The following is a 25,892-nucleotide window of genomic DNA, read 5'->3' on the forward strand; positions in this document are numbered from 1 at the left end:
GTTTTCTAAATATACAATCATGTCCTCTGCAAACAAAGACAATTTGACTTCTTGTTTTCCTAATCAAATACCCTTTATTTCTTTCTCTTGCCTGATTGCCCTGGCCAGAACTTCCAATAATATGTTTAATAGGAGTGGTGAGAGAGGGCATCCCTGTCTTTTGCCAGTTTTCAAAGGGAATGCTTCCAGTTTTTGCCCATTCAGTATAATATTAGCTGTGGGTTTATGATAAATAGCTCTTATTATTTTGAGTTATGTTCCATCAATACTTAGTTTATTGAGAGTTTTTAGCATGAAAGGCTGTTGAATTTTGTCTAAGGCCTTTTCTGCATCTATTGAGATAATCAGGTAGTTTTTGCCATTGGTTCTGTTTATGTGATGGATTATGCTTATTGATTTGTGTATGTTGACCCAGCCTTGCATCCAAGGGATGAAGCCGATGTGATCATGGTGGATAAGTTTTTTGATGTGCTGCTGGATTCAGGTTGCCAGTATTTTATTGAGGATTTTTGCATCGATGGTCATCAGGGATATTGGCCTAAAATTCTCTTTTTTATTGTGTCTTTGCCAGGCTTTGGTATTAGGGTGATGCTGGCCTCTTAAAATCAGTTAGGGAGGATTCCCTTTATTTTTATTGACTGGAATAATTTCAGAAGGAATGGTACCAGCTCATCTTTTTACCTCTGGTAAAATTCGGCTGTGAATCCATCTGGTCCTGACCTTTTTTTGGTTGGCAGGCTATTAATTATTGCCTCAATTTCAGAATCCGTTATTGGTCTATTCAGAGATTCAACTTCTTCCTGGTTTAGTCTTGGGAGGGTGTATATGTCTAGGAATTTATCCATATCTTCCAGATTTTCTAGTTTCTTTGCAGAGAGGTGTTTACCGTATTCTCTGATGGTAGTTTGTATTTCTGTGGGTTCAGTGATGATATCCCCTTTATCATTTTTTATTGCATCTATTGGATTCTTCCCTCATTCCTTCTTTATTCTTGCCAGCAAGATCTATTTTATTGATCTTTTCAGAAAACCAGCTCCTGGATTCATTGATTTTTTGAAGGGTTTTTGTGTCTCTATCTCCTTCAGTTTTGCTCTGATCTTAGTTATTTTTTGCCTTCTACTAGCTTTTGAATTTGTCTGCTCTTGCTTCTCTAATTCTTTTAATTGTGATGTTAGGGTGTCAACTTTAGATCTTTCCTGCTTTCTCTTGTGGGCATTTGGTGCTGTAAATTTCCCTCTACACACTACTTTAAATTTGTCCCAGAAATTCTGCTACATTATGTCTTCATTCTCAGTGGCTTCAAAGACATCTTTATTTCTGCCTTCATTTCTTTATTTACCCAGTAGCCATTAAGAAGCAGATTATACACTTTCCCTGTAGTTGTGTGGTTTTCAATGAGTTTCTTAATCCTGAGTTCTAATTTGATTGCACTGTGATCTGAGAGACAGTTTGTTGTAATTTCTGTCCTTTTACTTTTTCTGAGGAGTGTTTTACTTCTAATCATATGGTCAATTACAGAACAAGTGTGATGTGGTGCTGAGAATAATGTATATTCTGTTGATTTGGGGTGTAGAGTTATGTAGATGTCTATTAGGTCTGCTTGGTCCAGAGCTAAATTCAAATCCTGGATATTCTTGTTAATTTTCTGTCTCATTAATCTGTCTAATATTGACAGTGGGGTGTTAAAGTCTCTAATTATTATTGTGTGGGAGTCTAAGTCTCTTTGTAGGTCTCTAAGAACTTGCTTTATGAATCTGGGTGCTCCCATATTGGGTGCATATATATTTAGGATAGTTAGCTCTTCTTGTTGAATTGATCCCTTTACCGTTATGTAATGGCCTTCTTTGTCTCTTTTGATCTTTGTTGGTTTAATGTCTGTTTTTTCAGAGACAAGGATTGCAACCCCTGCTTTTTTTTAGCTTTCCATTTGCTTGGTAGATATTCCTTCATCCCTTTATTTTGAGCCTATGTGTGTCTTTGCAAGTGAGATGGGTCTCTTGAATACAGCACACTGATAGGTCTTAACTCTTTATCCAATTTGCTAGTCTGTGTCATTTAATTGGGGCATTTAACCCATTTACATTTAAGGTTAATATTGTTATGTGTGAATTTAAACCTGTCATTATGGTGCTAGCTGGTTATTTCACCCATTAATTAATTCAGTTTCTTCATAGCATTGATGGTCTTTACCATTTGGCATGCTTTTGCAGGGGCTGGTACCAGTTGTTCCTTTCTATATTTAGTGCTTCCTTCAAGAGCTCTTGTAAGGGAGGCCTGGTGGTGACAAAATCTCTCAGCATTTGCATATAATTTCTCTTTCACTTATGAAGCTTAGTTTGGCTGGATATGCAATTCTGGGTTGAAAATTCTTTTCTTTAAGAATGTTGAATATTGACTACCAGTCTCTTCTGGCTTGTAGGGTTTCTGCTGAGAGATCAGCTGTTAGTCTGATGGGCTTCCCTTTGTGGGTAACCTGACCTTTCTCTCTGGCTGCCCTTAACATTTTTTCCTTCATTTCAACCTGGGTGAATCTGACAGTTATGTGTCTTGGGGTAGTTCTTCTTGAGGAGTATCTCTGTGGTGTCCTCTGTATTTCCTGAATTTGAATGTTGGCCTGCCTTGCTAGGTTAAGGAAGTTCTCCTGGATAATATCCTGAAGAGTACTTTTTATCTTGGTTCCATTCTCCCCATCACTTTCCAGTACACCAATCAAAAGTATATTTGGTCTTCTCACATAGTCCCATATTTCTTGGAGGCTTTGTTCATTTCTTTTCACTCTTTTTTTCTCTAATCTTGTCTTCTCACTTTATTTCATTAATTTGATCTTCAATCACTGACATCCTTTCTTCTGCTTGATCAAGTCAGCTGTTGAAGCTTGTGTATGCTTCCCAATGTTCTTGTACTAAGGTTATCAGACCCATCAGGTCATTTAAGCTCTTTTCTACACTAATTATTCTAGTTAGCTATTCATCTAACCTTTTTTCAAGGTTTTTAGCTTCCTTGTGATAAGTTAGAAGATGCTCCTTTAGCTTGGAGAAGTTCATTATTACCGACCTTCTGAAGCCTACTTCTGTCAACTCATCAAACTCATTATCCATCCAGTTTTATTCCCTTGCTGGCGAGGAGTTGTGTTCCTTTGGTGGAGAAAAGGTGCTCTGGTTTTTGGAATTTTCAGCCTTTCTGCTCTGGTTTCTCCCCATCTTTGTGGTTTTATCTACCTTTGGTCTTTGATGTTGGTGACCTATGGATGGGGTTTTGGTGTGGATATCCTTTTTGTTGATGTTAATGCTATTCTTTTCTGTTTGTTAGTTTTTGTTCTAACAGACAAGCCCTTCATCTGCAGGTATGTTGGAGTTTGCTAGAGGTCCACTTCAGACCTTGTTTGCCTGGGTATCAGCAATGGAGGCTGTAGAACAGAAAATATTGCTGCCTGATCCTTCCTCTGGAAGCTTCATCCTAGAGGAGCACCCGCCTGTATGATGTGTCTGCGGCCCCTACTGGGAGGTGTCTCCCAGTCAGGCTACATGGGGGTCAGGGACCCACTTGAGGAGGCAGTCTGTCCATTATTGGAGCTCGAATGCCATGCTGAGAGAACCACTGCTTTCTCTAGAGCTGTCAGACAGGGACGTTTAAGTCTGCAGAAGCTGTCTGCTGCTTTTTACTCAGATATGCTCTGCCCGCAGAGGTGGAATCTAGAGAGGAAATAGGCCTTGCTGAGCTGCAGTGGGGTCCACCAAATTTGAGCTTTCCTGCTGCTTTCTTTACACTGTGAGCATAGAACGGCCTACTCAAGCCTCAGCAATGGTGGACGCCCCTCCCCCCACCAAGCTTCAGCATCCCAGGTCGATCTCCGACTGCTGTGCTAGCAGTGAGCAAGGCTCCTTGGGCGTGGGACCTGCTGAGCCAGGCACGGGAGGGAATCTCCTGGTCTGCTGGTTGTGAAGACTATGGGAAAAGTGCAGTATTTGGGCAGAGGTGTTCTTCCAGGTACAGTCACTCATGGCTTCCTTAGGCTAGAAAAGGGAAATCCCTTGAATCTTTGTGCTTCCTGCATGAGGCAATGTCCCACCCTGCTTTGGCTCACCCTCCATGGGCTGCACCCACTGTCCAACCCATCCCAATGAGATGAACCAGGTGCCTCAGTTGGAAATGCAGAAATCTCCCATCTTCTGCATTGATCTTGCTGGGAGCTGTAGACTGGAGCTGTTCTTATTCAGCCATCTTGGAAGTGACCTGTACTTTGAATTTCTAACATTTAACCCAGGTTATTCCAAAGCAAGTGTACTGTGGACATTGTGACAGTACTTTCTTTATACATATGACCATTTTCTTTTAAAACAATAGTATGAGACAATATATTGCAATCTAGAAAATGCTATATAATGAATTCCTGATAGAATTAGTAATACCTATTTGTATTGAATTAGGATAAATTATCACAGGAAAATTAACTAATAAAGAAAATTTCACTATGTCTCTTCTAGTGTCACTACTGATTCATCTATGCTTTTATATTAATTTTCCTGCACAGTTATAATTGATACTATGAATTAAAAAATGATTCCTATCTTTATTTCAACAATTCTCTTTCTCTTGTTACTTAAATCTAGTTCTTACTTTTATATTCCTCTCAAATTGAGTATAATATTCTAAGCTTTATTGCTATTCCCCTGTATCTGGCACATATATGTATGTGTGTATACGTGTATATATAATTGATCAGACAGTACAGAGAGTTTCTGTATAAACTCACCCCCAAATATAGTTTATCCTATTATTAATATTCTGTATTTGTGTTGTACATTTGTTAAAATTAATGAACCAATATTAATCCATTATTATTAACTAAAGTTCACAGTTTACATTAAGATTCATACTGTGTGTGTTTTAAATTCTATGGATTTTTCACCAATACATAATGTCATGTATCCACCTTTATAGTGGCATACAGATTAATTTAGTCACCCTAAAAACCCCCTGTGATTCACCTGTTCATTCCTCCCCAGATCCCTTCCAAGCACCTGGCAACCACCAATCTTTTTATTGTCTTGATAGCTATGCCTTTTTCATAATTTTATTTAGTTGGAATCATATAATATGTAGCCTTTTCAAACTAGTTTATTTCATTTAGCAATTAAGTTTCCTCTATGTCTTTTGGTGGCTTGATGGCTCACTTCTTTTTACTTCTGAATAATGTTCCATTGCATAGATTACCCTGAGTTTATTAATTCCTTGGGTTTATTGATTCCTTGAAGGACATCTTGTTTTTTTCCAGCTTTTAGAATTTATGAATAAAGCTCCTCTAAACATTTGTGTGCAGGTTTGTGTTTTGTATATGTTTATTATAAGTTATTATTGTTTTCTAGTTAGGCTTCCTGTGTCCACTGTTTGAACAACTACAATTATTCATTTGTTCCAAGGTGATGTCTCAGAGATATAAACCTGTTGCTGTCACCATTCTGCTGAAAGCCTTAAGGATGTACTCAGTTAAGTTCAAATATTAGCATGACATACAGGAATTCCTCTTTTAATTGTGGTTCACTCTATTTTTTATAAATTGAAGGTTTGTGGCAGTCCTGTGTCCAGGAAGTTCGTGGTGCCATTTTTTGTAACAGCATGTGCTCACTTTGTTTCTGTGTCACATTTTGGTAATTGTCACAATATTTCAAACTTTTTCATTATTATTATATCTATTACAGTGATCTGTGATCAATGGTCTTTGATGTTACTACTGTGATTGTTTTGGGGCACCATGACCCTTGCCCATATAAGCAGCAAAATTAATCGATAAGTGTTGTGTGTATCCTAACTGTTCCACCAACAGGCTGTTCCCCATGTCTCTCCTTCTTCTTGGGCCTCTTTATTCCTTGAGATACAATAATATTGAAATTATGCTAATTAATAACCCTGCTATGGCTTCTAAGTGTGTTCCAGTGAATACACAAATGATAAAAATGTAAAAACAGCCTTATTGCTGTTGTGGAGAAAATTTTAGTAGTCTGGATAAAAGAAAAACCAGCCACATTTCCTTAGGAGAAAGTCTAATCCACAGCAAGACCCTAACTCTCTTTAATTCTATGAAGGCTGAGAGAGATGAGGAAGCTGCCAAAGAAAAGTTTGAAGCTAGCAGAAGTTGTTTCATAAGGTTTAAGGAAACAAGCTATCTCCATAACATAAAAGTGCAAGGTGAAGCAGCAAGTACTAATATAGAAGTTGTAGGAAGTTATACAGAAGATCTACTAAGATCTTCTGTAGGTGATGAAGGTGGCTACACTAAACAACAGATTTTCAATGTAGACAAAACATCTAGGACTTTTGTAGCTAGATAGAAGGAGTCGATGCCTGGCTTCCCCCAAAGGATAGGCTAACTTTCTTGCTTGGGCCTAATGCAGCTGGTGACTCTAAGTTGAAGCCCATGCTCACCTACTATTCTAAAAATCCTATGTCCTTAAGAATTATGCAGAAGCCTACTCTTCATGTGCTCTATAAATGGAACAACAAAGCCCAGATGATAGCGCATGTTTACAGCATGATTTACTGAAGATTTTAAGCCAACTGGCTTAAAAGGAGTTGATACCTGCTACTATGAAAAGAAGATTCCTTTTAAAATATTACAGCTCATTGTCAACACACCTAGTCACCCAAAGGTGCTCTGATGAAGATGTACAAGGAGATTAATGTTGTTTTCATGCCTAGTAACACAGCATTCATTCTGAAGTCCATGAATCAAGCAGTAATTTTAACTTTCCAGTTTTTTAATTTAAGAAATATATTTTGTAAGGCTATAGGTGTCATAGATAATGATTCCGCAGATGGATCTGGGCAAAGTAAACTGAAAATCTTCTAGAAACGATTCATCCTTCTAAATGACATTAAGAACATTCATGATTCATGAGAGGAAGTCAAAATATCAACATTAAATAGAGTTTAGAAATTGATTTCAACCACTATGGTGAATGATTTTGTGAGGCGTTCAAGACTTTACTGGAGGAAGTAACTGCAGATATGGTAGAAATATTAAGATTACTAGAATAACAAATGGAGCCTGAAGATATGACTGAATCACTGCAATCTTATAATAAACCTTGAAAGGATGAGAACTTACGTCTTATGAATGAGCAAAGAATGTGATTTCTTGAGATGAAATCTGCTGGTGAAGATGCTGTGAACATTGTTTAAATGACAACCACAAAAATTGAAATATTATATAATTTAGTTGAAGCAGCAGTAGGGTTTGAGGAGATTGGCTCCAATTTTGAAAGAAGTTTGCATACTACAAAGAAACTTTTAGTAAAAGGGAGAGTTACTATCGATGCAGCAAACTTCATTGTTATCTTATTTAAGAAAATGCCAGGCCGGACATGGTGGCTTATGCCTGTAATACCAGCACTTTGGGAGGCCAAGGCAGGTGGATCACCTGAGGTCAGGATTATGAGACCAGCCTGGCCAACATGGTGAAACCCTGTCTCTACTAAAAATACAAAAATTAGCCGGGTGGGATGGTGCATGCCTATAATCCCAGCTACTCAGGAGGCTGAGGCAGGAAAATTGCTTGAACTTGGAAGGCAGAGATTGCAGTGAGTCAAGATTGTACCACTGCACGCCAGCCTGGGGGACAAAGCTAGAATCAAAAAAAAAAAAAAAGAAAGGAGAGGAGAGGAGAAGAGAGGGGAGGGGAGGGGAGGGAGAGAGAGAGAGAGTGAAGGGAAGGAAGGAAGGAAGGAGGGAAGGAAGAAATTGCTACTCATAGTTGTCTCGACATTCAGCAATCACCCCTCTGATCAATCAGCAGCCATCAACCTTGAGACAAGACCTTTCACCAGCAAAAGGATTTCACCTCACTAAAGGCTCAGAGGATCATTAACTTTTTTTTAGCAATAAAGTATTTTTAACTAAACTAAGGTATGTACATTTTTTACGTAGTCCCATTACACATTTAGTAGACTACAATAAACTTAAACATAACTTCTATATGCACTGTGAAACAAAACAATACTTGTAACTTGCTTTATTACAATATTGACTTTATTGCAGTGGCATGGAACTGAACTAACAATATCTCTTAGGTATGCCTGTAAACAGCTTTTTAATCATCACATTCCAGAGGATCTCTCTGAAGTTATACTATGCCATCATGCTGTACATACCCTCTGCCCTTCAGACTTAGTAAAACACCTATCTTCCCAGTTATAGATCTTATGCCTATGGAATTTGCTGATCTCTGGGCCAAGAAAGCCCTTCTTCATCTTGTCAGCCTCTTGAATTCCTATTCAAACACCCTTCTCCCATTGATATCTCGGTCAACTCCCAAAATAAACTTTCTCCTCTACATCCTTAGAGCTCTAGTAGCATGTGTCCATGATAGTATTCACCGCAGTACCCTGTAGAAATTTCTTCTTCTGTCTCTGTCCCTCCCTGGATTGTGGAGGCACCTTGTATGTTCACGATAGTCTGCTTAGATTGGAAAGTAAATCGTGAGATTTTGTAAGTTATACTGGATGCATCAACAGACAAGCCTTTGAGTTCCAGCTTTGCCACTTACTAGCTTGTCCCACGAGCTCTTGCAAGTCAACCAATGCTTCAGAAATCTATTTTTTATTTTAGAAATTTAAAGTGTTCTCTGTTTCACATAATCACTGCAAATATTAGTGTCTGCAGATTTTTATTAACTGTAAAATGCTGAACATATAAAAAGTTTTCAATAGATTTACAAGTACAAAACCTTAAAGTTATCATTATTAACAGTGTAACTCCCTCAAAAATCACAAATCATTTATAGTCATGAAATGTAAATAGCTATAACCGATGTAAGAAGTAATTTCACGCAATCTTTAATTTTACAAATGAGGAAATCTTTGTCTTAATAGGTTAAATGGGTTGCCTAAGATCACGCAGCAATGACACAGTCGAATTATAGGTAGAATTTATCATAGCCACAGGATTATAGATGAGGACTTGTTACATTATAATGGGATAAATCTTGAAAATCACTGAAGCTGAAGAGTATTTTTAAACTATCTAGCATATTTGCAACTTTAGATGCAAATTTACTCTTACAAGAAGATTTAATCCCAATAAGAAATTCAACTTTATATTTTTTATTAATCTGACCATAGACAACACTTGATCTTCTATCAGAGTCATTTCTGATAAAGTGGATAGATTACTAAGATTGAGAAGTTGTCGTTTAGGAATAATATATTATAACAAATATACATATTACATACATATTACGAACTTTGAACCATAGAGTATTCCAGACCTTTAAACAGCTCTACCACCACCCCCATCTATGTCCATTCATCTGGTTTTATCTTTTAAATTAAGACCCTGATTCGTATTGCAAATTACATATTCCACAGGTGGTAAGCACTTTCAAAGGCAGAGGGATCAAAATGGAAAACGAGGGGCAAAAAACAGAGGAAATAAAGCCTTACAGAATTATTTTATTATTATAGAGGAAAACAAAAACCATTGCTACTTAAAACTCATGTCAGTCACTTCTGTCCATAAGAAAAATCATACAAATTTTCTCCTGAGTGGATAGAGCAATGTTCAAAGACATGTATTGACAAGTCCTCTATTTGTCCCTGAACTTCTTTGGAGTGAGGCTCATGCTCTGCCATAGATGATATTCTGGTTCAAAACACTCCTGCTTAAATCTTGAAAGACAGGGTGATGTAATACTTAAAAGTCATCATTAGTTTTTTCATGACAATATTTTTCCATATTTTAACCTATCTGTAGTGTTATACATAATGATCATTTTTTTGTAAAGAGCATATAGTTGGGTCTTGCTTTGTTATACAGGCTGATAATCTCTTCCTTTTAATTAAAGTGTTTTATCTATTTATACTTGATATAAATAGTGTTCTGGTTGGATATAAGACTACGTTATTGCTAATTATTTTCTATTTGAAACACCTATTCTTGGTTCAAGTTTTCTTCCTTTCTTGCCATCTTTTGGATTAAATGTCCATTTGATTAGGATTCCATTTTAGCTCTCCAATTGACTTTTTTGTTAGTATTTGCTCTGGAGATGGCAATATGTTTCTGTAACTTATCATCATATGCTATAAATTAGAGAGTTTTGGTATGAGTGACGAACTTGTCACCTTATAGAAGAAGGCAACGTGAATGAGCTAACACTCTAGGAATAGGTTATTTTAATTATGCTTTGCTTTCTATAATATACAAATTCCAGATTTCACTGGATATATTAATTTGTAGCATATCAATGTATGCTATCAATAATTTGTGAATATTATAATGGTATAATTTAATTAAATATGAATTCAATTTCATTTTTTTGTCATTTTGGAATGCATTTACTTTGTACACATGTTTTAAACCCAAAAGTATATTTTTTCAGTTTAAATAATTATCTAAAATAAATGAAGAAGAGAAAAATATACATCTTTTCTATTTAGCTACAAATTCTCCAGTTCTGGATCTCTTCATTCCTATGTGTAAATCATTTTTCTCAAAGATTTTCTTAAACATTCCGTATGGTCCAGATATGTTGGTAATAAAGGCTCATAACATTCACCTGCAAATATCTTCATTTCAATTTTATTTTTGAAGGATATCAATAATGTATATAGAATTCTAGATTAAGAATTGTAATTTTTTTCTTTCAACATATTAAAAAATATTGATTTATTGAATAATAGCTTGCATTCTGATGAGAAACCATTGGACATTCTTATCACTTTCCCCAGAATATAATGTGAATGTTTATATTGATTTTTATTCTGGTTTTTAGTTATAATTTATTAGCTTCATTTCTTAATCTTATTGTTTAGATATATTAGTTAGAACTCCAATGTCTTAGTTGGAATCTTAGTGTTCTTTTTCCTCTTATGCTTTAAAATGTATTGCTTTATTTTTAGTTCTCAAAAAAACTATGATGTGTCTAAGTATTGTGTGTGTTTGCTTATTCTGCTTGATTTTGCTTGACTTTTTAGTTTTGTGAGCTAATACTTTTCATCACAATTTGAAAATTTGTTTTCAATTATTTTTTAAATATTTTGTGTCCCTATGTTTTACTTTTCTTCTAACTCCAATTATACATATAATATTTGATATGTTCCTGAAGACTATTAAGGTTTTTTTCAGCCTTTTCTATTTCTAAAACATTGGTTTGGATAGTCTATATTATTTTATTTTCAAGTTCAAGTTCTTTAAGTTTAATAATCTTTTATTCTCTGGTCTCCTATCTATTGTTAAGGCCAGCTGGTAAACTGTTCATTTTAGATTTTACATTTTCCAGGTCTAGAGATTTTATTTCTCTACTGATATTTCCTATCCAATTATTTATTATGTTCATGCTTTCTGTAAAATTTGTAAATGTATTTTTGATGTGTTTTATTTTATTTTATTTTCAACTTTTGTCTTAAATTCAGTGGGTACATGTGCAGATTTGTTACCTGGATAAGTTGCGTCATGCTGAGGTTTGGAGTACAAATGATCCTATCACCCAGGCACTGACTGAGCCTAGTACCCAATAGTTAGCTTTTTAACCCTTTCCTCCTCCATCCCTCCCGTTTTAGTAGTTGCCAGTGTCTATTGTTGCCATCTTTATGTCCATGAGCATTCAATATTTAGACCCTATTTACAAGTGAGAACATGAATTATTTGATTTTGTGTTTCTGCATTAATTTGCTTAGGAAAATGGCCTCCAGTTTCATTCATGTGGCTGCAAAGAACATAACTTTATTCTTTTTAATGGCTGTATAGTATTTCATTGTGCGTATGTACTATATTTTCTTCATCCACTTCACCATTCATAGGCACTTAGGTTGATTCCATGTTTTTGCTATTGTGAATAGTGCTCTGATGACCATGAGAGCACATGTCTTTTTGGTAGAACAGTTTGTTTCCATTTGCATATTAAATTAGTCTGTTTTCACATTGCTATAAAGAAATACCTGAGACTGGGTAATGTATAAGAAAGGAAGATTAATTGGCTTACAGTTCTGCAGGCTGAATAGAAAGCATAGTGGTTTCTGCTTCTGGGAGGCCTGAGGAAGCGTCCGAACATGGAGTAAGGTGAAGGGGGAGCAGACATCTTACATGGCAGAAGCAGGAGCAAGACAGAGAGAAGTGGGAGAGGTGCTATGCACTTTTATACAACTAGATCTCATGAGAAGTCACTCACTATCATGAGAACAACACCAAGGGATTGGTGCAAAATCATTCATGGGAAATCTTCCGCTCCATTAACCAATCACCTCCCACCAGGCACCACTTCCAATAATTGGAATTACAATTCAACATGAGATTTGGGCAGGAACACAGATCCAAACTATATCAGATATATACCCAGTAATGGTATATAATGCTGGATCAAATGGTAGCTCTGTTTTAAGTTCTTTGAGAAATTTCCAAATTTATTTCCACCATGGTTTGCCACTTAGAAATTTCTTCTGCCAGATACCCTAAATCATCTCTCTCAAGTTCAAATTTCCACAGATCTCTAGGGCAGAGGCAAAATGCTGCCAGTCTCTTTGCTAAAGCATAAGAAGTGTGACATTTCCTCCAGTTCCCAACAAGTTCCTCATCTCCATCTGAGACCACTTCAGCCTGGACTTCATTGTCCATATCACTAAAAGGATTTTGGTCAAAACCATTCAACAAATCTCTAAGAAGTCCCAAACTTTCCCACATCTTCATGTTTTCTTCTGAGCCCTCCAAACTGTTCCAACCTCTGCCTATTACGCAGTTCCAAAATCACTTCCACATTCTCAGGTATCTTTATGGCAGCACCCCATGCTCTGTTGTATCAATTTACTGTATTAGTCTGTTCTCACACTGCTAACAATCACATACCCAAGACTGGGCAATTTTTAAAATAAAGAAGTTTAATTGAGTCACAGTTCATCATGTCTGGAGAGGCCTTAGGAAATTTACAATCATGGCAGAAGGGGAAGAAAACACATCCTTCTTCATATAGCAGCAGGAAGGAGAAGCACCATGCAAAAGAAGGAAAAACCCCTTATAAAACCATCAGGTCTCATGAGAACTCACTCACTATCACAAGAACAGCATGAGGGTAACACCCCCATGGTTAAATTACCTCCCACCAGGTCCCTCCCATGACATGCGAGGATTATGGGAATTACAATTCGAGATGATATTTGGGTAGGGACACAGCCAAACTCTATCAATCACCCTGAGCATTAAATGCTCAATATTTTATAGAAGCATCAAGACCATTCCTATGCAGATTTCTGAGGCCCCTTCTCTGTGTAGCTTATTTTTTCTGGTAGCCTGAATATCGGTTTCCTCAGTAACTCCAAATTCTGATATCTGTCTTCTTAGCTTAGCCATATTCTCTACTCAACATATATTCTACTTCACTGAGCTTCCAAGAGCCTCCAGGAAGAAAACTAGTGCAATTGTAGAGCTCACCTCATGTGTTTCCCTTGTCTCTGGAATCAAGTTCCTATGCTAACTGTCCAGTGTGTGAAACCAGTGGCCTTTACACATTTTGTCATGATTTGGAGTTGTTTATTGTGGGAGAATCAATGTGGAGCCAGGAACTTCATCATGCCTGTAAAAGAGCATCCTAAAGCTGCTCTTTCTTATCACTTTACTTATCTCAGGACCTTTGTAAAGTTTAAACAACAACAACAACAAATACTTGTTTCCTTTATGTCAAGGCCATTTTGTTGATACACATAAAAACCTCTTCGTTTACTGATCTTCACTCTCATTTATTTTTTAAAAAATTAAAAGAAAAGCCCCTGGTTTGCAGGCTCTTCTTTGCCCTCTGTGTCATCAAAATCTTAAGAAACTTCAAGGTCCATATGGTGACATATACAACATTCTGATCTTCAGTTCTCTGATTTGTTTTTGTACAGTTGCTTTCTATTTGTCTTCAGGTCTATGACTCACTTTTATAACCTCTCTCCAGGTTTGCCATCACTTGAAATATATTTTATCTCTTATGTCATAAATTCAGGCACCTACTACTTCAACCACAACCTCCTATTTATTTACTAACCTATCCCCAGGTTTTCAGTCATTTAACTTCCTTAGGACCCTCCAGCACACAACGTACATATCCACATCCTTTCTACCTTCTCCTTTTGACTAAATCTCTTATGCTGTGTATCCACTTCAATAACGTTCTTGCTAATATTCTCAGAAACCTCATTTATTTGACTTGTCATACTCTACCTTACCCTCCCCTCCCCTAACCCACCAGAACAAAACATGACACTCAGTTTTCATCTATCTGCCTTCTCTGCACCAAAACACTAAACATAGTACAGAAATAGCACCCTACTCAGATTGGTGCCACTAAAATTTGTGATTCTCAACATCCCATGAGACTTAAACTTTCATAAAACTTCCATGTTTCTTTAGCCATGTTTCTCTTTTGTTTACCACAGAAACTATTACATTGGTGTGAATGTAGTTGTGGTTTTTGCCATTAACTAGATCTCACAAGAAGTCAAAAGTAATGGCAAAAACCACAATTACGTTTGCACCAACCTAAATATATCAAATACACCTACCTATTTCTAATGCCTGACACCTTCACTCACTGTCTAATACTCAGCCAATGTCCTTTCTTTGAATAGAAGTCATCACTTGAAAAATATTTCTATTTCCTTGAATCAAACAGATCAACATCAGTACCCATCTTATTCATCTCTTCTGCAACAATGGAATGGGTAATGTGTCCCTTCTCCTGCCAAAGTTTCATCACCCCACCCATGATCTGGACTGTGAACTCTTTTCTTTTTTCTTTGAGATGGAGCCTACTTTGTCATCCAGGCTGGAGTGCAGTGGCACAATCTTGGCTCACTGCAACCTCTGCCTCCCAAGTTTAAGCAATTCTCCTGCCTCAGCCTCCTGAGTAGCTGGGATTACAGATGTGCGCCACCACGGCCAGCTCTTTTTTGTATTTTTAGTAGAAATGGGATTTCACCATGTTGGCCAGGCTGGTTTCAAACTTCTGACCTCGTGATCTGCCCGCTTTGGCCTCCCAAAGTGCTGGGATTACAGGTGTGAGCCACCGCGTCTGGCCTGTGAACTGTTTTCTTGATCTCTCTGTCTCTTCAAAGATTCTCCTTCTACTGGCTTCTTTCCATTAGCATGTATAACACATATATTCAAGTCTATTTTTCCATAAGTGTCTCGACGTCAGGTCCCCTCTAACACTATTTCTCTTTTCTCTCTCATAGAGAAGCTCTACAGCCAGACTGTCCAAGTTCATATTCCAGATTTGCCACTTACTAGCTGATTACTATTAATGTAACCTTTAACAACTCATCTAGCCTAAATGTGATTTCCTCCTCTGTAATATTAATACCTATCTCATAGCTTAGACTACATTGTAATATATGTGAAGCATTTGTAAATGCCTAGAAAATCAAATGCTAAATAAGTATTGGATATAGTGATACATATTATTATTGTTCAAGTGAAATTTTCTGGAACAAGTATTAACACAAGTTATGTAGCCTTTCTTATTTTCCGATTATTACTCAGCACTCAGATATCTGGCAGCTGTGTCAAATGTTCAGTGAAATGTTCTTGCCAAGACATTGCCAAATCCAGGAGATATTTCTCAGTCTTTCTTACCTGACTTTTGCCAGCATTTCACATTTCTGATCATTTCCTAGTTGCTATAACATCCCATTTTCTTGATCTCTGTGGAATTATTCTCCCTGGGATTTCTTCTACCCTTTGGGTGTTCCTTCTTACTATATTTTGCAATTTTTTCTTCTTTTTCTTTTTTTGCTTTTCATTTTAAATGTTAACTGTCTTAAATGCCAGGATTTTCCAGAGTTCTCTTTTAGATTCTCTTCTCACTCTACACATTGCTCCTGATCTCATTTCTCCTGGTGTTTTCAATATACTTGCTGATTATTTTTTTAAAAATCTCTGTCTTCAGCTAAAACCTAATTCCTGAGCACCCAATCAATTTAGCTACTAAAATCTCCATGGGGATCTTAGATTCAACACATATAATATGTAACCCATCTAAGTTGCTTCCAAGACGGCCAAATAGGAATATCTCCGGTCTGCAGCTCACAGCGAGATCGACGCAGAACATGGGTGATTTCTACATTTCCAACTGAGGTAACTGGTTCATCTCATTGAGACTGGTTGGACAGTGGGTGCAGGCCACGGAAGGTGAGCTGAAGCAGAGTGGGGTGTCGTCTCACCCAGAAGGCACAAGGGGTTGGGGGATTTCCCTTTTCTAGCCAAGGGAAGTTGTGACAGACTGTATCTGGAGAAATGGTACACTCCTGACCAAATACTGCACTATTCCCACAGTCTTAGCAACTGGCAGACCAGGAGATACCTTCCCATGCCTAGCTCAGCAGGTCCCATGCCCACAGAGCCTTGCTCACTGCTAGCATGGCGGTCTGACATTGACCTGCAATGCTGCAGCTGGATGGGGGAGGGGTGTCCATCATTGCTGAGGCTTGAGTAGCTTGCAGTGTAAACAAAGAGGCCTGGAAGCATAAAGTGGGTGGAGCCCCCTGCAGCTCAACAAGGCCTAGTGCCTTTATAGAGTCCACCTCTGGGGGCAGGGCATAGGAGAAGAAGAGGCAGCAGACACCTTCTGCAGACTTAAACGTCCCTGTCTGACAGCTCTGAAGAGAGCAGTGATTCTCTCAGCATGGTGTTCGACCTCCAATAACGGACAGACTACCTCCTCAAGCAAGACCCTGATCCCCATGTAGGGTGACTGGGAAAAATCTCCCAGCCGGAGCCGACAGACACCTCAAACAGGCGGGTGCTCCTCTGGGACGAAGCTTCCAGAGGAAGGATAAGGCAGCAATATTTGCTCTTCTGCAGCCTCTGCTGATGATATCCTGGCAAACAGGGTCTGGAGTGGAACTCCAGCAAACTCCAACATACCTGCAGCTGAGGGGTCTGACTGTTAGAAGGAAAACTAACAAACAGAAAGGAATAGCATCAACATCAACAAAAAGGACATCCACACCAAAACCCCATCTGTAGGTCACCAGCATGAAAGACCAAAAGTAGATAAAACCACAAAAGTGGGGAGAAAACAGAGCTGAAGAGCTGAAAATTCCAAAAAACAGAGCACCTCTTCTCCTCCAAAGGATTGCAGCTCCTCGCCAACAAGGGAACAAAACTAGATGGAGAATGAGTTTGATGAGTTGACAGAAGTAGGCTTCAGAACGTGGGTACTAACAAACACCTCTGAGCTCTAACCCATCACAAGGATGCTAAAAACCTTGAAGAAAAGGTTAGATGAATGGCTAACTAGAATAAATAGTGTAGAGAAGACCTCAAATGACCTCATGGAGCTGAAAACCATGGCATGAGAACTTCATGAAACACGCACAAGCTTCAATAGCCGATTTGATCAAGTGGAAAAAAAGATATCAGGATTGAAGATCAAATTAATGAAATAAAGTGAGAAGACAAGATTAGGGAAAAAAGAGTGAACAGAAACAAACAAAGCCTCCAAGAAATATTGGACTATGTGAAAAGACCAAATCTACATTTGATTGGTGTACCAGAAAGTGATGGGGAGAATGGAACCAAGTTGGAAAACATTCTTCAGGATATTATCCAGGAGAACTTCCCTAACCTAGCAAGGCGGGTCAATATTCAAATTCAAGAAATACAGAGAACACCACAGAGATGCTCCTCGAGAAGAGCAATCCCAAGACACATAATTGTCAGATTCACCAAGGTTGAAATGAGGAAAAAATGTTAAGAGCAGCCAGAGAGAAAGGTCGGGTTACCCACAAAGGGAAGCACATCAGACTAACAGCAGATCTCTTGGCAGGAACCCTACAAGCCAGAAGGGAATGGGGGCCAATATTCAACATTCTTTTTATTTTATTTTATTTTATTATACTTTAAGTTTTAGGGTACATGTGCACAATGTGCAGGTTTGTTACATATGTATCCATGTGCCATGTTGGTGTGCTGCACCCATTAACTCGTCATTTAGCATTAGGTATATCTCCTAATGCTATCCCTCCTCCTCCCCCCACCCCACAACAGTCTATTTTACAGTCTATTTTACATTTGGTAGCAATAATTACATCCCTTTCAAGGTTTTTCCAGGTGTTTCAGACTTTTATTCACTGCTGTCTGCCTCATTTAGGCAGAAAAATTGGTATTTGGAAAAGATTTTAAAGGAAATTATAAGTCACTGTTTGAGATATCAAATAGTAATTGTTAAAATATGGTTTTCTTACATGAAGTACCCTGTGCTTTTAATCATTAACCCTCTATCCTGAAATACTGTTTCAAATACTTTCTTTGAATGTTCACATTTGAGAAATGCCAAAAGACAAACATTTATCCTATAAAATAAATGAAAATGTCATTTATAATATGTTCCAAGTGCTTGGCACCTATGCTGATTGGATCTAATCATATTATCTGATGAGATTTCCTCTCCAGAGATAACTAATTGGAATGACATAGTGTAACAGTGAGCTCTGGGTGAAATAATCAGACATTTCGAGCTAAATGAATGGCTTTTATGTCAGATGTTGCAGAGCTAAAACATTATGTGCTGCTTCCTGATTTATGAACCCCAGAGTTTAGTCCTTCTCTTTTTCTTCACAGATTCCATTTTTTGGCAAGAAAAGTCATCACTTACTTCTCCTGCCCCAAACATTTCACTGTTCCTCATTGCTTCAAGGAAAAAGTCAATCATCTCTATCCTGAAGAGCACTGATGCCCTAGTTTTTGTTGTTGCCATTCCTCATCTTCAATATTCTGCTGGTAATATGTAAATAGTATTTGTGAAGATCCAGTTTATTTTAGAATGCCATTCACTGTACTTGGTATTTCACACAAAATATTGTATTTAACCCTGAGGGCAAAGGAGATAATTATTTATGTTAACAACAGAGTTAGATTGAATACGGTATGGAAAGCCTGTAGAGATACAACTATGATGTGATTCCAAGTTGAACTCAAAGCCAGACCCTTTACCCTTTACGCCCTCCTACTCCTCCAAGATTCCTCTGAAGGACAACTTCATTTCAGGCATCAACAAAAACCATCTCACTGTAATATTGCAGAGTCCCTACTATAACCATTTTACAGATGAGAAAACTAAGGCACTACAACATAAAGAACTTTGCATAAAGTGACACAGACACTAAGTGGCAGAGTCCTGATTCAAAGCATATGTATCTGAATTCATGTTCTATTCTTTTTCCACTCTGCTATATAGCCTCTTTATCTGGAAAACTACCCCCTTCATTCTTCCCCAGTCAAAACTCTACCTATTCTCCAAGCTACAGCTCCAATACAACTTCTCTGATCTTCCTCTGCACTTCAGTAGAACTTACCACACTTTACTAATGAGTATTGCCTTGTACTGTGATGACATACAATAAAAATAAAAATGTGAGGCTGGGTGCAGTGGCTCATACCTGTAATCCTAGCACTTTGGGAGGCCAAGGCAGGTGGATCACCTGAACTCAGGAGCTTGAGAAGCCTGGGCAACATGGCAAAATCCCATCTCTACTAAAAGTGCAAAAAATTAGCTAGGTATGGTGGTGCACACCTGTAATCACAGGTACTTGGGAGGCTGAGTCACGAGAATTGCTTGAACCCAGGAGGCGGAGGTTACAGTGAGCTGAGATCGCACCACCACAGCACTCTAGCTTGGGCAACAGAGTGAGACTGTGTCTCAAAAAACAAGTAAACAAACAAACAAAAGATATGAACAATAAACTATTAGAGAATATAGAATATTTGTGCATACACTACCTCATTTGATCCTAAAATTTATCCTTATTATTCCAGTTTTACAGAAGGGATTGAAGTGACTTTCTCAGAAATTACTCATGCCGTCTGCTATGTTGTCAAGTTTTGACTTGAACCTATCTAAAAATATATATATTTTGCTTTAGCAAAAATCTAGACTTAGATAATAAAATACTAAGCTTAACTTGAAATCTTCCAACTGTAAGCTTCCATATATCAGGCATTAACATACATTTTCTTGTTGAATCCTTCATATAGTTGTAGGAAGTAGTTCATTTGCTTATAACCTCACAGCTTTTTCTATCCTGTTGTTGATTCCTTCAACAAAAATGTATTAAATACCTGTCACATACTCAATATGGTACCTCAAAGGGTAAATCTGCCTTAGAATGTTTTAATAATTTCCCATTTTTCTTATGTTTAGAACCAAAATTTCTAATATGATGGGTTCCTTCCTACCTCTCCAGCCTAAATTTACACAGCATTAGAAATTGTCCCAAGCATCCTAACCACAATGACCTTCTTGCAATTCTCAGAATTATTAAATTCTATATTGCAGATGTAGGGGAAGAATAACTTTCCATCTGCCCTCTGAGGGATCAATAATTAAGTCGATGAAATAAACTGACAACAGGCAGAGTAACATGAGAAAAGGTATACAAATTTATTATATGCAAGGAAACATCAGATGAAAGAAAAGTAAATACTCAAAAAGAAAAGTAAATACTCAAAAACCCAGTGAGATCTAGAAGCTTAGGTACAAATCTTCCTAGGGGAGTGTGAAGGGGAGGAGTAGGCAACTTAGAAGACAGTAAATGATTTTGTCAAGATGAATAGGCCCGCAGAAAAATACGTGAAAGCCTGTGACAAAGTCTGTCTGGGCATAGTGTGGACCTCTAGCTTCCTCTCCTGTGATACAAGCTGATCTTCCCTGGTTGATGAGATTCCTGGGAAGAGAATTTTTACAGTTGAGTTCCTTTTGAAGGATCTATCTTTATGCAGACAGAGGAAGTTCAGAGAAAGCCTCTTCCTGCATTTACCATTCCTCAAGTATGCTTAGTTTGAAGTCATTTGCATACCAAAACAAGATATCTTGGGTGGCATTCCTGAACTCTTTCATAGCATACACTCCATAGTGCTTTTTAAGTGCTGTGTGCTATTCATAATAGTTTACAAATATTTACTATTTTAATTAGAACAACCACCTTTAGGATGGGTACCATTAAAGCCAATTTATAGAGGAGGAAACTGTGGCACAGAAATTAAATAGCTTGTATAACGTCACACAGCTTAAATATTATTCATCAAGCTCTCTGGTCAAGCATACCCTGCCCTCCTTTGAATTTGATCTTTTCCCTGCCAGTAACATACCTTTTTCTTCAGACTGTAGATGAAATTACTCTCCTCTGAAAAGGTTCTTCCAGTTTCTTTTTTTTTTTTTTTTTTTGTACATACTCATAGAATTACATTTGTTTTCACCTTTGCCCGGGAAATGTGCAATTCGTGGAGGGTATGTGTTCACTTCTATATCCCTAGCATGGTATTTGCCACGTAGTAGGCACCCAACGATGTGCTGAATTAATAAATTTGGATTGATTAAATAAGTGTATCAGGTACCATGGCGCATACTATCAGGTATAATCCTTGCCCTCCAGGAGCTCTAAGCCTAATGTCAAATACAGACAAGTGAACACATGATTATAACCTGACATAACAGCTGTAATGATTAAACACAAGTGACCACAGACCACAGAGGAAAGCAATTCATTCTGTCTGATGATCTGAAAGGCTTTCCAGACTCTATGACATACAGGGAACGAGCAGAATTTCTAAGGGAGAAAAGAGTTGGATGGGGTAGTTTCCTGGGTAGAAGGAACCCCTTGTAAGGTACAGACATAAAGGCAGAGGGTGAGATATGACATAGAGATAAATTGTTTGTGGGTGAATTGGAGACGGCATTGAGAGAAGTGGTGAAGAATGCAGCTTGTTCCAAAGTTTGAGGTCAGTATTATGAAAGATGACACAGCCCGTGCTAAGAGTTAGAATCTGGTTGTATAGGGAGAAGGAAAGGAAAAGTAGCATAATAATTTTAAAAGTATTTTCAATGTGCTTTAGAAAGATCAATCAAACCACTAAATGGACAATTATTCCCCTATCTTTGAATTTAGTTTTTGTAGTATTAATGCAAATTTCAAAGGGTACTCCATATAGCCCAATTTAATATGAGTCGTAGGACATCAGGGCTAAAGAAGATTGAGAAATGATTGAAATGTTTCCTGATATCACAGTAATTTGAAACAAATCTCTGTAATTTGCATGATGCTACATGCCAAGCTGCAGTATGAGACAGCCACAGGTCATCCCCAAGCCCTGAGTATGCTGTATCTCTTGCATTTATATCTTCATTTCGTAAAGTCTTTCAAATGATATACCTAAGACCAATTGAATTCCTAATCATAAGAGATCCTATCTTTATTGTTTTGATCACATCAATATGTTGTGAAGTCAGCGTTTTTTGTTGTTTTCAATAAAATAAGATTAGGTACAAACCATTTTAAAAATAATAGAGTATGCAAATAGTTCATGGAGAATGTTAATGTTCATAAGTAATAGAATATAAACCAAACTAAGTAGATGTTGTGCAACGGTCTCCAGCTTTGTCCTACTACTGGCCAAGACAGCTTTAACATTTCCCTGAGCTTGACTAAATTTAACTAAGCTGCTTTCTAACTTCAATCCCTGTCCTCTCTTTGCTTAAAACATTAACTTTAGAAAACTCGTGATGGTAAATTCCTCCTCTGCCCATTAGAGATATAAATTTTCTACAACCTAGAAATGTCTTTCTCATCAAATCATCAAGAAAGAGTGGGTTCCTTTCTCCCAGTTTCTGAGGGATCATAGAAGCCTAATTTAGATAAGTGACAATTGGCTAACACAAATAGCCTAATCATTTTAACCAACTTCTCCCATCCCAATGTCCTCTTGTACTTTTCCATTAGCTCACGATAGCATTTAAATATCTTCAGCAGAGCTGAGTTCAAACTCTCTCTTCTATTGCAATGGCTATGACATAAATATGATATCTTTAAAAGTAATATAACTTAGTTTTTCCCTATAGTTAATTATCAAAAAAATCACACATCAGAAAATCTTCCTTTAAAAACTTGCAGGTAGATGCAATGTCTAATACTAAATAATGGAAAAAGCAAGATTCTTAAAACTCTGCAACCTACCTGGGTCAATCAGTAGCAGCAGCAGCCTTTATACTTATTCATTTTCAAACATTTGTTGAACCTCAAACTGTGTGTTAGCATTGTTTTTAACATTTGGGATATATCGGTTAATTAAACAGATAAAGTCCCTTGCCCTCAAGGATCTTACATTTTAGAAGAGAAAAGAAGACAGAACACAAATGTGATGTAAAAAATAAATTATAGATTATGTTTTACAGTGAAAAGTTCTATGAAAGAAAAAGGAAATTAAAGCCAGGTTAAGGGATGTTTTAATGAATTTTACTTGGAGTAAAATAGGAAAGCTTTACAGGATTTTTAATACGGATGTCACATGATTTTACCCAAAGTTTTAAATAAAATAGATAACTCTGGATGCTGGGTAGAAAATAAGCTGTAGGTGGAAAAGGTTAAAAGTAGGAGATCAGATGAAAGTCACTGCAGTTTATCCAGGAAAGAGTTTAGCACAAATGCTAATGATAAGGTGGTATGTAGTAATATGTTCTGGATATATTAATAATGAAGACAACAATGTTTCCTAAAAGAGAGGATGTGAGTTGTGGGAGAAAGGGAGAAAGAATAATTAAAAGTTTTTTGGCTTGAAGCAAGTAATAAGGAGTTGCTATCAACCGAGATGGAGAGTTACATTTGGAATAGCATTTGAGACAAAGACTATGAGTTAAGTGTGGGACATGCAGATTTTTACAATTTGAATGTATTTCAAGAGTAGCCACTGATTTGGAAGTTGGATGTATGATCTTGGAGTTAGGACGAACTGGGTAGGAGAGATAAATTTGAGAGTCACTGGCATATAAATGCTATTTTAAAACCACGAGGTAGTAAGCGGGATTTCCGGCCAAGATGGCCGAATAGGAACAGCTCCGGTCTCCAGCTCCCAGCCCCAGCGACACAGAAGACGGGTGATTTCTGCATTTCTGCTTGAGGTACCGGTTTCATCTCACTAGGGAGTGCCTAACAGTGGGTTCAGGACAGTCGGTGAAGCGCACTGTGCGCGAGCCGAAGCAGGGCAAGGCATTGCCTCACTCGGGAAGCGCAAGGGGTCAGGGAGTTCCCTTTCCTAGTCAAAGAAAGGGAAAACAGACGGCACCTGGAATATCGGGTCAGTCCCGTCCTAATACTGCGCTTTTCCAACGGGCCTGGAAAACGGCACACTAGGAGATTGTGTCCCGCACCTGGCTCGGAGGGTCCTATGCCCACGGAGTCTCGCTGATTGCTAGCACAGCAGTCTGAGATCACGCTGCAAGGCGGCAACGAGGCTGGGGGAGGGGCGCCCGCCATTGCCCAGGCTTGCTTAGGTAAACAAAGCAGCCAGGAAGCTCGAACTGGGTGGAGCCCACCACAGCTCAAGGAGGCCCGCCTGCCTCTGTAGGCTCCACCTCTGGGGGCAGGGCACAGACAACCAAAAACTCAGCGAGAACCTCCACAGCCTTAAATGTCCCTGTCTGACGTGGTTCTCCCAGCACGCAGCTTGTGATCTGAGAACGGACAGACTGCCTCCTAAAGTGGGTCCCTCACCCCTGAGCAGCCTAACTGGGAGGCACCCCCCCAGTGGGACAGACTGACACCTCATTCAACCGGGTACTCTTCTGAGACAAAACTTTCAGAGGAACTATCAGACAGCTGAATTTGTGGTCTCACGAAAATCCGCTGTTCTGCAGCCACCGGTGCTGACACCCAGCCAAGCAGGGTCTGGAGTGGACCTCTAGTAAACTCCAACAGACCTGCAGCTGAGGGTCTTGTCTGGTAGAAGGAAAATTAACAAACAGAAAGGACATCCACACCAAAAACCCATCTGTACATCACCATCATCGAAGACAAAAAGTAGACAAAACCACAAAGATGGGGAAAAAACAGACCAAAAAAACTGGAAACTCTAAAAAACAGAGCACCTCTCCTCCTCCAAAGGAACGCAGTTCCTCACCAGCAACGGAACAAAGCTGGATGGAGGATGACTTTGATGAGTTGAGAGAAGAAGGCTTCAGACGATCAAACTACTCTGAGCTACGAGAGGAAATTCAAAACAATAGCAAAGAAGTTAAAAACTTTGAAAAAAAATTAGAAGAATGGATAACTAGAATAACCAATGGAGAGAAGGGCTTCAAGGAGATGATGGAGCTGAAAGCCAAGTTTCGAGAACTACGCGAAGAATGCAGAAGCCTGAGTAGCAGATGCGATCAACTGGAAGAAAGGGTATCGCTGATAGAAGATGAAATGAATGAAATGAAGAGAGAAGGGAAGTTTAGAGAAAAAAGAATAAAAAGAAATGAACAAAGCCTCCAAGAAATTTGGGACTATGTGAAAAGACCAAACCTACGTCTGATTGGTGTACCTGAAAATGATGGGGAGAATGGAACCAAGTTGGAAAACACTCTGCAAGATATTATCCAGGAGAACTTCCCCAATCTAGCAAGGCAGGCCAGCATTCAGATTCAGGAAATACAGAGAACGCCACAAAGATACTCCTCGAGAAGGGCAACTCCAAGACACATAATTGTCAGATTCACCAAAGTGGAAATGAAGGAAAAAATGTTAAGGGCAGCCAGAGAGAAAGGTCGGGTTACCCACAAAGGGAAGCCCATCAGACTAACAGCTGATCTCTCAGCAGAAACTCTACAAGCCAGAAGAGAGTGGGGGCCGATATTCAACATTCTTAAAGAAAAGAATTTTCAACCCAGAATTTCCTATCCCGCCAAACTAAGCTTCATAAGTGAAGGAGAAATAAAATACTTTACAGACAAGCAAACGCTGAGAGATTTTGTCACCACCAGGCCTGCCCTAAAAGAGCTCCTGAAGGAAGCACTAAACATGGAAAGGAACAACCGGTACCAGCCCCTGCAAAAACATGCCAAATTGTAAAGACCATCGAGGCTAGGAAGAAACTATAGCAACTAACGAGCAAAA

At 38.3% G+C, this 25,892-nt stretch overlaps 1 long non-coding RNA gene across 1 annotated transcript in view; it reads right to left on the reverse strand.

The window, feature by feature from the left end:
• Nucleotides 1-20,520: 20,520 nt before the first annotated feature.
• Nucleotides 20,521-25,892, reverse strand: part of LOC134735380 (uncharacterized) — a 76,162-nt gene continuing 70,790 nt past the window's right edge. Inside the window, exon 3 of the long non-coding RNA XR_010118421.1 lies at nt 20,521-20,687. This is a non-coding gene — a long non-coding RNA (uncharacterized lncRNA). The remainder of the gene's footprint in view (nt 20,688-25,892) is intronic.

This window comes from Symphalangus syndactylus, chromosome 20, assembly GCF_028878055.3.
Source record: "Symphalangus syndactylus isolate Jambi chromosome 20, NHGRI_mSymSyn1-v2.1_pri, whole genome shotgun sequence".
NCBI lineage: Eukaryota > Metazoa > Chordata > Mammalia > Primates > Hylobatidae > Symphalangus > Symphalangus syndactylus.